Source organism: Bufo bufo, chromosome 2 (genome assembly GCF_905171765.1).
Source record: "Bufo bufo chromosome 2, aBufBuf1.1, whole genome shotgun sequence".
Lineage (NCBI taxonomy): Eukaryota > Metazoa > Chordata > Amphibia > Anura > Bufonidae > Bufo > Bufo bufo.
In genome coordinates, this window is record NC_053390.1 from 213,090,252 (window position 1) to 213,102,456 (window position 12,205).

Sequence of the window (12,205 nt, forward strand, 5' to 3'; positions counted from 1 at the left end):
TGTGCCAATTCACATATATCGGAGCTAATAGCTCTTACTTACATGTACTCCCACCGTGGCGTCCCACGTGGTGTAAGTTTCAAGCGGACTTGCCTTTCTGTAGCGCAGCTGAGCTGTCTGCTAGCGATGCTGTATCCACCCGACTGTGAGCTGGAATGCTGGCTGTGTCACGCTGTAAGTACACGTCCGGTTTCTTTGAGATGTTCCACCTGTTTGGGTCAGTACTGGTGCTAAAATATTTAACCCATCAGTCTCTGTATAGTGTCCAGAGAGACCCGCAGTTTGATTGTCTTTAGAACCGCAATTCTGACCTCCTTTAGAAAGCGCTTTCTCAATCCAGTATAGTAGAAGATTGTTGCCGGTATATTGTCAGATCCAATTATTCCTCACCAGACGCGTTTCAAAGGCTACCTGCCTTCTTCCTCAGTGGCTAATTTGGAACTGACTAACTTGCCGGCTTTTTATCCTCCATAGGGCTCTTTATTAAACCTGAAATGGACCTGAAGGATCTGGGTTACACAAGTGCAATTATTTTATATTGCGGTAATCTTGCGGTATGTTTGCGGTTTTTATAAACCCTTGCGTTTTTCTGTATTGCATATTCATAGGTCCACCAGAATCCTTATGCATGTCAAATTTTTGTTATACCTGGTAAAAATCGGAACTTATATGGATAATAGCATCTTATATCATGGATTAATATAAACACATTATTCTTACTAAAATACTATATATACAAAACTTATAAACCTTTATTGTGTTAAAAACGTATTAAATAGTAGAGAGCTTCTATATTAGGTCTAAAAATATATATACATTATATAAAAATATAAATATAAAAATAATATTTTGGTATTATATTCAACAAGATGCATATATAAATGTTCATATATAAATATTCATATATAAATATTCTTATTAATTAGTACACAGCAGACTGTATCTAATGGGGCTCATCCCCTGCAATGGTTCGGGCGGAGTATAGATGGACTGTGGTCGGAGATCTCCAGCGCAGGGAGGGTCATAGTGCTGCTAAATAATTGGATCTGACAATATACCGGCAACAATCTTCTACTATACTGGATTGAGAAAGCGCTTTCTAAAGGAGGTCAGAATTGCGGTTCTAAAGACAATCAAACTGCGGGTCTCTCTGGACACTATACAGAGACTGATGGGTTAAATATTTTAGCACCAGTACTGACCCAAACAGGTGGAACATCTCAAAGAAACCGGACGTGTACTTACAGCGTGACACAGCCAGCATTCCAGCTCACAGTCGGGTGGATACAGCATCGCTAGCAGACAGCTCAGCTGCGCTACAGAAAGGCAAGTCCGCTTGAAACTTACACCACGTGGGACGCCACGGTGGGAGTACATGTAAGTAAGAGCTATTAGCTCCGATATATGTGAATTGGCACAACACTGCTGGACATATGTGCATTGCTGCTCAAGCATCCTGATACACTGTTTGCTATATTTGCATTGTTACTTTATCTTATTGCAACATTATTGGACACTTTTACTACTGCTCAAGTATCTTGCCGCGTTCGTCGCGGTTGTTTAATTATACAGCCTATCAGCTCAAACTGAGCTTACCTGCGGACAACTGTGTGGATTAAGCCGTGATCCAGGTCACACGTTTTAGTATTAAAGAAAGACTATTCTAGGAACAGAACTACCAGTGGGAGACAGCAATTTCATTGATTCTCCAGAGATATCTATACATATATATATATATATATATTCACCATTTTATTATTTATTTGCACTTTATTATGCTGATCCATTAGATTTTATGTGTCATATCCTGCTACATTTTATCTATTGGACATTCCAAGTCACTGTGTTATATCACGCAATTTCACTGTTGAATTTTCACTTATTTATCGATTTATTAATTTATTTTCACATATTTATCCCTGCAGTCATATTTGCTGTCAGCCACTGTTGTAGATAACGGAAGATTTATCAGTGTTCCTTCTATTAACGCTGGACCGGCTTTCTATTAGCTATAACAGTGGATAGATTTATGCTTATTTTATCAACTATTTTTATGTGAATTTTATCAATTTAGGTTTATTTAGAGGGTATAACTATTAGGTTTCCAATACTAATTGTATATTGATATATACCTGCATATATATATCGCTATCAATAAATTATATACTATTAATATATTGCTTGAGTCGCATTGCCTACCTAGTGAACTAGGTATATGAGTGCCCATTCTATTTTTATTACTATTGTTTTCTGGTGATTGGGTACAACATCTGTTTGGTGCACCTTGCCATCTCAAAACCAGAGGTGAGCCGTCCCTTACCCCCTTTTTTTCGAGTAATGAGATTGGCCTATAGCTGGCGCATAACGAGTGATCTTTCCCAGGCTTGGGTATAATAGTCACCTGGGCCGATAGCATATCTCTTGTAAACTCTGCCCCTTCTCTTACAGCGTTGCAAACTTTCAATAGATATGGTAGCAGAGTATCACTAAAGTTCAAATAATAGGCCACTGGTAAACCATCTGGTCCCGGGCTTTTATGGAGAGGAGATTCTTTTAGTGCTTTTTGTAATTCGTCAAGAGTGAAAGTAGAATTCAAGCCAGCAACTTGTTCCTTACTGAGGGACGGCAAATTTATGGTTTTTAACCAGTCGTCTATCAGACGGCTTCTTTCTGTATGCTGTGCAGGGGATTGCTTCTCCCTTAGATTATAAAGTTGGCTATAAAATATGCAAAATTGTTCAGCAATCAGGTCTGTTTTACTAAAAGTCTGTGCATTCGTAGATTTAATGTGGGATATAAAAGAAATCACTTTCCTTTTTTTCACCTGGGACAGTAATAACTTTGACGCTTTATTTCCATGGGCGTAGTATTTGCATTGTGTGGATAGAAATAATTTAGCTGTATTGGCATTTAATATATTTTTCAATTCTGAGCGTAAGGTGTCCAGATGTCACGACCGCTATCCCAGCAGCAGTCGTGTCGCACCAGACGGAGGGGAGGGGGACCCTAATCTACAGATGGGAAATAGAATGGCCACCCCTGACTAACCCTAAGCTGGCACCTGTCTGCCCTGATACCCTAGACGGGGTGTGAACCCGTGCGGCGAGCAGGATGCCTAAACCCTCAGTCGCCCTAACAAGACTGGACTGGGGAAAGGCCGATGGGAGCGCTAGTCACCATCACTCACGTTTAGGAAAACAACAGGGGAAGACAGCAACAAACAAACAACAGCAGAGATAGACTTATCCAGTCACGAGCAGAGAAGGCGATCCATAACACGACAGTCCACGCCGGACAAGAGCTCCACAGCAACACCATCAAACGATCTCCTTCCAAGGTCAGAGTAGCACTGGAAGTAAGGACTATATCTGGCAATGACTGCAAGTGAAAGTGAAACTAATATACAGGGAGTGCAGAATTATTAGGCAAATGAGTATTTTGACCACATCATCCTCTTTATGCATGTTGTCTTACTCCAAGCTGTATAGGCTTGAAAGCCTACTACCAATTAAGCATATTAGGTGATGTGCATCTCTGTAATGAGAAGGGGTGTGGTCTAATGACATCAACACCCTATATCAGGTGTGTATAATTATTAGGCAACTTCCTTTCCTTTGGCAAAATGGGTCAAAAGAAGGACTTGACAGGCTCAGAAAAGTCAAAAATAGTGAGATATCTTGCAGAGGGATGCAGCACTCTTAAAATTGCAAAGCTTCTGAAGCGTGATCATCGAACAATCAAGCGTTTCATTTAAAATAGTCAACAGGGTCGCAAGAAGCGTGTGGAAAAACCAAGGCGCAAAATAACTGCCCATGAACTGAGAAAAGTCAAGCGTGCAGCTGCCAAGATGCCACTTGCCACCAGTTTGGCCATATTTCAGAGCTGCAACATCACTGGAGTGCCCAAAAGCACAAGGTGTGCAATACTCAGAGACATGGCCAAGGTAAGAAAGGCTGAAAGACGACCACCACTGAACAAGACACACAAGCTGAAACGTCAAGACTGGGCCAAGAAATATCTCAAGACTGATTTTTCTAAGGTTTTATGGACTGATGAAATGAGAGTGAGTCTTGATGGGCCAGATGGATGGGCCCGTGGCTGGATTGGTAAAGGGCAGAGAGCTCCAGTCCGACTCAGACGCCAGCAAGGTGGAGGTGGAGTACTGGTTTGGGCTGGTATCATCAAAGATGAGCTTGTGGGGCCTTTTCGGGTTGAGGATGGAGTCAAGCTCAACTCCCAGTCCTACTGCCAGTTTCTGGAAGACACCTTCTTCAAGCAGTGGTACAGGAAGAAGTCTGCATCCTTCAAGAAAAACATGATTTTCATGCAGGACAATGCTCCATCACACGCGTCCAAGTACTCCACAGCGTGGCTGGCAAGAAAGGGTATAAAAGAAGAAAATCTAATGACATGGCCTCCTTGTTCACCTGATCTGAACCCCATTGAGAACCTGTGGTCCATCATCAAATGTGAGATTTACAAGGAGGGAAAACAGTACACCTCTCTGAACAGTGTCTGGGAGGCTGTGGTTGCTGCTGCACACAATGTTGATGGTGAACAGATCAAAACACTGACAGAATCCATGGATGGCAGGCTTTTGAGTGTCCTTGCAAAGAAAGGTGGCTATATTGGTCACTGATTTGTTTTTGTTTTGTTTTTGAATGTCAGAAATGTATATTTGTAAATGTTGAGATGTTATATTAGTTTCACTGGTAAAAATAAATAATTGAAATGGGTATATATTTGTTTTTTGTTAAGTTGCCTAATAATTATGCACAGTAATAGTCACCTGCACACACAGATATCCCCCTAAAATAGCTAAAACTAAAAACTACTTCCAAAAATATTCAGCTTTGATATTAATGAGTTTTTTGGGTTCATTGAGAACATGGTTGTTGTTCAATAATAAAATTAATCCTCAAAAATACAACTTGCCTAATAATTCTGCACTCCCTGTAGTAGCTGGGAGTGGCAGACAGGACTCACCTGAGAAGGATGCCTACAAACTCCCAGTCAGGACAAAAAGGTTCACAAGGCAAAACCCAGATGACATACCCTGAACCACGGAGCAAACTCACAAGCTATCGCGAGTAGCAAGTCGCTGCGACCTTCTCCTCCCAGACCTGTCTGGATCAGTCACAGTCGTGACACCAGATGCGCCAAGACGTCCCCCTTTAATTGCGATTTATGTTGTTTTTCAAGTTTGGCAATCTCTGCTGTGAGTTCTTCAATTTTAACCTGCTTTTGTTTTTTAATATAAGAGCCCAGGGCTATTAGCTGTCCCCGTATCACTGACTTGTGAGCATCCCAAAGAAGTATTGGGGATATGTTATCATTCAATTGAAAGTATTCTTCTAACTTTTCCACTATTTTGGGAATGTTAGCGCTATTCAACAGCGTTTCATTCAATCTCCACCTAAACTCTCCTTTAGGAAGATTCGTCATTTTATAAGTGAGGAAAACAGGTGCATGATCTGATAAAAGAATACTTCCAATTGTTGATGACACACAATTCTGCAATGATCGTATATCGAGGAATATATAATCCAAACGCTGATAAGATTTATGAGCAGCTGAATAATATGTGTAATCTTTTTCAGCAGCGTGCATCATCCTCCAGGAATCAGTCAATCCTAGTGAGGAAATTGCTGACTTAATCTTATTCAGAGACGTCCTAGTAAGCGCAGACAGACCAGAGGAGGAGTCCAAGGTAGGAGTTAATGCAACATTGAAATTGCCTCCTAGAAAAACAGTACCATCTGCATACTTGCCAAATTTTGCAATAGTCTCCACCATCCAATCCGCTTGGGCTATATTAGGAGCGTAAATGTTCCCAAACGTAAATAATTGGGATCCGATCAAACCCTTGATAAAAATATATCTGCCATCATCATCCCCCAAGGTATCTTGACATATAAAGGGTATGCTTTTATGTACCGCTATGCTGACCCCCCTAGACGCCGAGGACATAGATGGACCATGAAACCATTGATTAAACAGCATATGTGATAATCTCGGCACGTGCTGTTTACGAAAATGTGTCTCTAGCAGTAATGCTATGTGTACCTTCAACTTGTGCAGATAGTGACATATTTGACTTCTTTTACTAGGAGCATTCAAGCCTCTTACATTGTATGAGCACACCTGTAACTCAGTCATAATAGACGAGACTTACCGTTCCAGCTAGCTGAGGTACCCGTCCCAACGAGGTAGGCTGCTTCTTTTGTGGATGGGGAGGGGAAAGATCAGGAAAAAAGGGATGGGAAGGATAGAAAACTATAGGGGAAACAAAATAGACAACAATTGAATACCATCTCAGGATGCATATCCACGAAAGTACAGTGGACAGATTCCAGAGATTTAACATATATAGACCAAAGGAGGAGGGTCTACCATATACGACCATCAAACCCTCTGAGCCCACATTTTGGACTATAAGATCTTTTGAAGACGCTAAAGAGGCAATGGTTTACATAAGAGAGAATAAGAGATGGAAGGAGAAGAATAGAGGAGGAGGTATTTTCACATGAGTCAGAAAGATGATTGTAGAGGGAAAAACCCTTATTAGGGAGGAATTACTGTTTAACAATACTATGCCATTCATCCCAGAGTAACTAGCACCCTATAATACAGCCTACCAGAAATAATGAGAATTGTAGCAGTAACTAACATATCCGCTAGATGGCGCACTACAGCTACAAATCCATTTCATATCATAAACTTATGTTGTACCTTGAATGTCTAGTAAATAGGGTTGTACATTGAGATTAGCTAGTAAAAGTTTCCATGGACTTTATAAAAATGAAAATAAAGAAAATTAAAGAATCGTACATTGTTTACCTCTAGGATGTTATACCTCATAGTTTTTGAGGAAAACTAAGGTAAGGAAGGAGGATAGAAACAGAAAATGGAAACGAGATCAGAGCAGAGGATAGCAGTATAAGTCATGAGCATTATACATATAGAAAATGAGAAGAAAAACCGCACATTACTCAATCATAGGTTATGCAAAGTCCTTGACTTTTATATTCTCTTTCAGGTGGGAAGTTTCCTGGACCTCTGGGGATGCTGTTTCCTTGGTACAACGGTTTGCCAGGAATCCTGCACCGTCAGTTCAGGTAAGTTCGCCATATTTTGCGCCGGGCACCAGTCAGGGATGTCCAATCCTTGTATGTCCATAACCTCACAAACTCTTAAAAGGTCAGCATGACTTCTTATTACTTGCTTGCGCAGCGACGTATTAACTAGTAAGCCAAGCGGATGGAGCCACCGATAGGACAATTTTTTCTGAAGGAGAATGTCCAGAAAAGGTTTTAGGTGTCTCCTTTTTCTAAGAGTCATCGGCGACAAATCGTGATATAGCGCCACTGTGGATCCCTCAATCTCGACATTTCTGTTGTTGCGTGCTGCAGACAAAATGTCCTCCTTTACGGCGAACTTGTTGAGCCGACATATAACATCCTTCGGAGGATCTTGTGGTCTCGGTGCCGGACGCAGGGCTCTGTGGACTCTATCTAATTCAAAGTCCTCCGGTTGGCGATCGGGCACCAGGCGGCCAAATAGCTGGACCACCTTCTGCTTCAAGATCTCCTGCGACACCGATTCGGGGACCCCTTTTAAACGGATATTGTTCCTTCTCCCCCTGTTATCCTGGTCTTCTATCAGGGAGTATAGGTAGTTCACGTGCGCCTGTGCTTCATCTAGGCTATGGGAGACTTGTTCATTGAAGGTGATGATAACCTGCTGTGTCGCTTCTAGCGCCTCCATTTTGGAATTCATCTGACGCATGTCTTTTTTAATTTCAGACAAATCTTGGCGCAGCGGTTCAAGAGCATCTTGCAGGTCTCTCATGAAGTTCCTTGAGATAGGTAAGTCTTCAGATTGTGCGGTCTCCTCCTGATCGCTGTCGCCTTCTCTCTCTGAGTCGGGATCTCTGTCTTCTCCGGGGCCTGTACGGCGCGCGGGCGCCATCTTGGATTGGCCTCTGGGTTCAGCTCTTTTGACAAATTTATCCAGGTCACTCTGGCTAGCAGAGGCTTTAAGCCTGCCTGGGGTGTCTTTAGGTTTGTCCTTGCCCGTTTTGCCCATTTTCAGCAAAGAATAATAGCTTTGAAAGGCTCAGAAGGCACGGTCAGCAGCAGAGCTCTTCACATGTGCTGCATCCGGCTCGGCTGCTTGACTCCGCCCCCCGGGTGGAATTTTCTTGTTGGACCAATAATTACAATGGACATATAATAAAAATATGATAAAAATGTTCAATATATCATCCCTATCTTCTGACTAGACATTTCTGCACATTAGTACACTACCAAAACCCCAAAAACGCAATGCGTTTTTCATGCGTTTTTTATTGTGTGTAGATGCGTTTTTCCTAGCCCAGCCCCTAGGAATACCCTATCCAAGAACACCTACATATGGACCTGGTTAATGTTAGCCCCGCTCATTTTCTGCCCAGGACAGCCCAAATTCGCCAGGACTGTCTCTGAAAATCAAGGACAGTCCCTGCAAATTTGGGACAGCTGGCAACTATGCACTACCATAACTCCCAACTGTTATGTTTGACACTATTCTTTCTTTTACCCCCTTATATACCATTGATTTTCCGCTCATGCCACCTGCACCTTAAAAACATCTCAATTTATCCTTTTCTTGCTGTGGAAACAACAAAAATGCTCATTGTGACCCTGATCTATTCTACTTTAATTTATTATTAGGCCTCATGCACACGACAGTTGTTTTTCTCGGCCTCCGTTCCTTTTTTTTGCGGCTAGGATGGGGAACCATTCATTTCAATGGGTCAGCTAAAAAATGCTGATAGTTCATCCGTTTGTGTTCCGCGTCCGTCGTCCGAGTTTCCCTTCAGCAAAAAAATTAGTGCATGTCCTACTTTTTTCACATTTGCGGACAAGGATAGGCATTTATTACAAGGGATCTGTGGAAAAAAAACGGATCCCACAAAAAAAACGGATGCTGCATCCATTTTTTTTAGCGGACGCAAAAATTGCGGACCCGCACTTTCGGGTCCGCAATGCCGATCCTGAAAAAAATAGAACATGTCCTAATCTTGTCCGCAATAGTGGACAAGAATAGGCATATTCTCTTAGTGCCGGCAATGTGCGGTCTGCAAAATGCGGAACGCACATTGCCGCTGTCCGTGTTTTGCGGATGCGTTGATCCGCAAAACACACACAGATGGGTGAATGGACCCTTAATCGGTCTCCGCCTCACCAGAGTCTCCCCTCTCCAGCCTATCCTGAATGCAGCAGCCAGACACATCTATCCATCCAACCACTACTCCAATGCCTCCATCCTGTGCCAGTCATCACACTGGTTGCCCATACAGAATAAGATTCTATTTAATGTGCCTCACCTAAAAAGCCCTTCATGTTACTGCACCCCTACATCTCCTCCTTCATCTCTACCACCCTTCCCGTGCTTTACGCTCTGCAAATGATTTCTGACTAACATCCACTATAATCCGAGCCTCTCACTCCCGTCTCCAAGACTTCTCCCGAGCTGCACCAGTTCTCTGGATTGCCCTACCCCAAGCAATTAGGTTAATTCCCAACTCCTAGAGTTTTAGGCGCTCCCTAAAAACACACATTCCCTTCACATCTTCAACATTATTCCTCAGAACCTGATCCGTCATCCATCAGTATCCACCACACCCCATGCCCTCAAAGGCACTACAGATATCAACTAGTGACTGGCTCATGCATCTCTATGTTTTCTTCCTGATTGTGTTATGATGGCTGGACCAAAGTACAAAACAAGCACTTTTTACCTTATCTGTCATCCCTATCTCCTCATAGATTGTAAGCTCTTGTGAGCAGGGCCATGTGACTGATGTAAGAGACCATTTCTACACAGGCGCACCGCAGAGTATTATCACAATGCAGCACTGAACAGTCACAGAGAAAATATGACATCGTCCACGAAAAATAATAATGCAAATAACATCAAGGAAAATAAGCATATATAATTGGTAACTGTCCACATAGCCCATGAAGCCTAGAAGAGAAGCTGGATCTTAGGTTTCCAGAGAGGAAAGAATTAAAGGGGTTGTCCAGTACTTTTATATTCATGGCCTATCCTCAGGGTTTGCTATCAATATCTAAATTTGTGGGGGTCCGACACCCTACACCCCTGCTGATCAGCTGTTCTGCAGAGGCTCCAATGCCAGAAATCGGCATCAGAACTCCAGCTCCATTGTTTGTGTAGTGGACGGAGCTGGTTACTGCAGAACTCTGCAATACACGTCAGTGAACCATCTCCATCCTCTGCACACAATGTAACCCTGGCATGAGATCTACTGCAGAACAGCTGATCAGCTCCTGCCGTTCAGATATTGATGGAGGATAAGACATCAATATAAAATGTGGCCAGGCCGTTTTTACACAGAGTTCAGCAGTTGGACGGGGGCGTAAACCCGCGTATATGTTGGTGAAAAAATACCTGCCAGGGGCTGGAGTAGTTTTTTCGCAAGGCACAAAGACTGCCATAGATGTGCCTAATTTATGACAAGGTGCACGCCTCATCATAAATTAGATGAATTTAACAAGGGGGAAACTAAGACCGGCCAACAAAGCTGATCTTAGTAAATCTGGCTATGTAAAGGTGCCATCCGTATTCTTTGCGGACCGCAAAATACATATGGTCGTGTACATGAGGCCTTATTCTGTTTTCTGAGACTGATTTTACTGTAATAAGGTGCTAGCCTGTATTCCTAGGCTGGGCTCAGCTGTGATGGTCACAATGCTTCAGGTCTGGGCCATACCATATGATGTTACACATTTTTATTTTTTGGGGGGGGGGGGGTGTACAATGATGATGTCATTATGCTGCAGCTCTGGGTTCTACTGTGATTATGTCACATGGGTACTTGTCAAAGATTTTAAATTATGTCACAAGTGGTGCAGATTTTGGTTGCAAACTGAACTGTCATTTTGTCACAATGAAGATGGTCTAAGGTTCTTCTCTGGCGATGTCACAATAACCTGACTTCTACTGTAACTGTGTCAAAATGGTGGTATCGGACCTTGCCCTCGAACCACTACTAAAGTGCCTGCAAAGCTCTTCCAAATTCGGAGCGGCAAGATTGTTAAAATTGTATGCAGACAGTGTACCTCTCTTTTTTTAGTTCTCAATGCAGTCAGTACTTTCTCGCTCAGGGCCAATGTGCTTGCTCAACTTTAAAAGGGCCCATAAGGCCCAAAGCCCGGGGAAGATCCATAGACCACAATTTATGATTAACCCCTTAGTGACCACCCATACGTGTTTTTACGACGGTCACTAAGTGGCCTTAGGCTGGGCCGCCGCTTTTTTACGACAGCCCAGTCTACGTGCTGCACGTGTCCCCTTGAGGGACTATTACACTCTATTCTTGTGGGACTATTAAGTGGTAAAAAAAAAAAAAAAGTATTAATTTAATTTTTAAAAAATGCTTTTTTTTTTCCCATTGAAAATCCGCTTTTCAATGAAAAAAAATGTAAAAAAAATTCTTCCCCATATGTTTGGTATTGCCGCGTCCGTAACGACCCGGACTACATAAATGTCATGTAAATTATCCCCTACAGTGAACGCCATAAAAAAAAGAAAAGACAGAATTGCTAATTTATTCTTAGTTGCCTCCGAAAAAATTTAATAACAAGCGTTCAAAAAGCGCCATTTACTCCAAAATGATACCAATGAAAAATACAAGTCGTCTCCCAAAAATCAAGCCCTCACACAACTGCATATAAAGAAAATTAAAAAAGTTATGGGTCTTGGAAATTGGCTAGCAAAAACATTTTTTTCTTTTTTTTTTAAAGGGGTGGTTTTATTGCAAAAAAGTCGTAAAACGTAAAAAAAAAATATATGTATTTGGAATCACTGTAATCGTACTGACCCAGAGAATAAAAGAACGTCGTAAAATTTATAACTTAAAAACGCAGTGGCAGTATGGCTGTTTTTCACATCTCCCCCCCAGAAAGAGTTAATAAAAGTTAATCAGAAAGTTATGTATACCCCAATGGCGCCATTAAAAACTACAACTTGTCCCACAAAAAACAAGCCCTCATAAAGCTATGTAGACAGAAAAATAAAAAAGTTATAGCTCTTGGAATGCGACGATGAAAAAAGGAAGAAAAACGCTTGGTCAGTAGGGCCCAAAACATGCTGATCACTAAGGTGTTAAAGGGCATCTGTAGCAGATTTGTACCTATGA

At 42.0% G+C, this 12,205-nt stretch overlaps 1 long non-coding RNA gene across 1 annotated transcript; it reads left to right on the forward strand.

Moving 5' to 3' along the window:
- The first annotated feature begins 5,339 nt into the window (after positions 1-5,339).
- On the forward strand, positions 5,340-7,513 carry LOC120988581. The gene is made up of 3 exons (XR_005776151.1): positions 5,340-5,710; positions 7,040-7,118; positions 7,498-7,513. It is a non-coding gene; the product is annotated as an uncharacterized LOC120988581 (long non-coding RNA).
- Positions 7,514-12,205: the final 4,692 nt, after the last annotated feature.